Below are 3,481 nucleotides of genomic sequence, written 5' to 3'. Positions count from 1 at the left end.
TCAGAGGAAGGGAACGAAGTCCCCTTCTCCTGAGGAGCCTCCCCCGGTAGTGTGGGAGGCTCTGGATCCAGCGGGTGACCTTTGTGGAGCCGCCGGGTCCTGCAGCTCTGGGCAGTGCAGGATTGGGCTGTAAGGCACTTATTTTTCTAACCTCGCAACTGTACAGTGTGCATAAATCTCAACAGTCCAGAAGTTCTTAAACACTTTAGCACTGGGACCCATTTTTTAGGATTACAATCTGCCAGGACCCACCAGAAGTGATGTTATTAACCTGGAAGTGATGTCATGGCCAGAAGTGACATCATCAAGCAGGAAAATTAACATCCCCAGCTGAATCAAATCAAAAATTAAGTTTACAATTATAAGTTTAAAGAATTATTTATGATAAAGAACCCTCCCAAGCAGTTGCTGAACTGTTTTTTAAAAAATCCCCAAACTTCCCAAAGGCTACCGTCCTATTCACATTTACCCAGGAGTAAGCAGCACTGACTGTTATGTTAAAAGCATATAGATAGTAGCCTGTTAAAAGTATAGATCTGTAACATTTCCCCAAATGAATTCACATATCATGGTAGCATCAAGTTGATTAAATATAAAATACACATTAAAATGGTGACTAACCTGAAATTGGCTCGCAACCCACCTAGTGGGTCCCAAACCAGTCTGAGAAACACTGCGATAGTTCACTACAGTTTGACAATGTGCAATATACGCTTGTGTGAATCATCAGTCTGATTTGCAGAGTTGCTTCACCCTCCCTGAAGGATTAAGACATGCTTTTCACGCTACTGGGCATGTGCTGAAGGAGTAACATTGTCAGATATTTTCTAAGCTTTCTGAAGCACCTGTTAATTGTTCTTTAATCCAGGCATTTATTCACACTAACTCATGTTAGCACCTGTTGTTCATGTCCCAACAATACTACTGTAACAGGATGGGTATTTCTTTTTGTACAAGCAGGGTGGTAAGCTAGCTATGGTCAATCACTGCAGAAGGTGAGATTACACAGGGGTGTCGAAATCCTAGTAAACACGATAGAGTAAAAGCAACAGAGCTCATTGGTATTCAGGTCTAAAACTGTGTCTGATGATTCCAATAGACCCAGAGGCAGACCTATTTACATGAAAGAGTTGAAAAGATGAGCAGAAGGCCAGCAGTTGTGTTGGTTGCTGGGCAGCACTATTCTGTACTATAAACAGGGAACTGAACGCTCCTTGGAGCACACAACAGATACAGTGCTTCTGCTCATCAGCTATTTCAGTAGAGCTAAAAACAGAATTCAATAAGATTCAAGATAGCATTATTAAAAAAAAATCTTCTATCACTATAACTGAAGCAAAATCCTATATAGAAACAGACTTTCTCTGAACAACGTCAGATTGTGCCGTCTTGGGATGCTTGAAGCTCAGTTCTGTTTGGACACTATGCTGATGCCATATGGACACTGGTGCAAGCCAGTTCTGGTAATGCCATTCCAATGGCAAACTGACACTGGAACAAAGGCCCGAAGCCAAAGCCTCTCCTACCAAGGCAAGACTGGCATCAAGCATGTGATGTCCAAGTAGCCAATCATGACATCTAATCAACCCAACAGAGAAACATTGCCCAGGGTGTGGGGACAGGTGCAGGATCAATGCTCGGGGACACCCTCCATCAGCCATTAAAAATGAACAAACACAGCCCCAGACACTACCTCCAACCACAGGGGTGTCCCCCCTTTGCTTACACATATGGGGTACATTGTGTCTGCTTTAGATAGAGATGTCAGTTTTGTGTGTGGGGGGGGCAGAATACGGCAATAATTTCTGAGAAAGCAAGAGTTAAAATATTTTGCCACATATGTTTTGAGGGACAAGAGGTTATTTGTGCAAAATACTCCCTTTGTATGCCACGTGCCCTCTCACCATGGTTCCCATCACCAAAGTTCCCCTTTCTGGGATTGTCAATGGGCTGGCCTACATGGAGAAACACTGGCATCTCTCAAGGACAGGACTGGGCCTTTGTGGACACAAAAGCAACTAATGCAGGATGTTTAGACAATTGTACTATTTATTTAGCAGATCAAAGCCATCTCTGGAGGAAAGGGCAGCGCTTCGAGACAGAGAGAACTCATCACCTGACAACTAAGATTATTTGCAGCTTTGAGCTTCATCTTCTCATGAACTTGATATTCAGCAATGCTGGCATACCTTGGACAGGATCCTAAGAAGTTCAGAACCTGCTATATTGGGGGGGGGGGTCAATAGCCATTAAGAAGCCACTAATTCCCTTAATTTCACAAAAATCGTTCTGATAGTTTCAGGCTATTTTCAATACCATCAGTATGGATGCCATCACCAATGTTTGCAATTAAAGATGCAATGGTAAGCATAGCTACTGTGGAGAGAGGCCCACTAATGATTGAGAAACATTGTTCCTTCAATGATTTAGTTGAAATAAATTAACAGATATGTCTTTCATCCTATACAGCTATGTTGTACTTTAATCAATAGAACAACCCCCAAGGATAGATTCATCAAATGAAAGACTACAATCCACAAGAGACAGAGGAAGTACAATTGGTGTAATACTGCACTGAAAGAACCATACAGGTTCAGAGCGGGGGGAGGCATCAATAGGATAAGTGAAACCGCAGACACAAACAGAATAGACTTGAAAACAATAGTTTCCATAAGAGGTTTCCATACACTCTCACCTGACAAGTTAATGAAAAGTTTTGTATACCAAGGCTTTTTGCTTTTCCGTTGCTTTGGTACAGTCACCATTGTAAAGTCACCAATATAGCCGCCCTCCCCCACCCACCGTACAGCTGAGCTGCTTCCCCCGGAGACATACCACACCATTGGGATGCATGAACTATATGCTGTCACCATAGGCACAGGGCCCACTCAGATGACAGGATCGTTCCCCACTCTTGAGAATTGGGCATCTGCCAGCATAAGTTTGGCTCAATATTAACTGCTCAATAAGATTAATAAGGCCATTTCAAAGAACACACAAATTTAAGACAGAGGTCCAAACTCGTAGATCATTCACCACAGGACTACTTAACTATTAAGCTGTCACAAAAAAGGAACCTTTTTATGCATTGAGCCATATGTTGCCTCTGATAAATATGCATAAGGCTGCCTATTCAATCAAGAACTAGTGTTATACCAAGAAAAAAAAACTCAGTATTGCTCTGATCTCATGTTCTAATCCCCTTAAATTGTGTACCTGGATCTCTATGGCAGACAGAAATTAATGAACCAAATAAGAATTTGCCTGTGACTGTTTCTTTTAAAAGAAACTGACAATTCAAATTTTTGGAAACCCCATTTTCCGTTTCATTTGTAAGTCACTCAGAAACAATAGCCTTGGCAACAAACAAGGCAACAAACAAAAATGACAAACTCCACAAACCAAATTTCACAAGCCACATGTGCTTACCAAAGTCTTTTATTGAACAGTGATTACAAGAAGTGAACATAAAAGGCTATGG

Source organism: Tiliqua scincoides, chromosome 1 (genome assembly GCF_035046505.1).
Source record: "Tiliqua scincoides isolate rTilSci1 chromosome 1, rTilSci1.hap2, whole genome shotgun sequence".
Classification (NCBI taxonomy): domain Eukaryota; kingdom Metazoa; phylum Chordata; class Lepidosauria; order Squamata; family Scincidae; genus Tiliqua; species Tiliqua scincoides.
The sequence above is the reverse complement of the archived record's forward strand: the minus strand, read 5'-3'. Positions refer to the sequence as shown.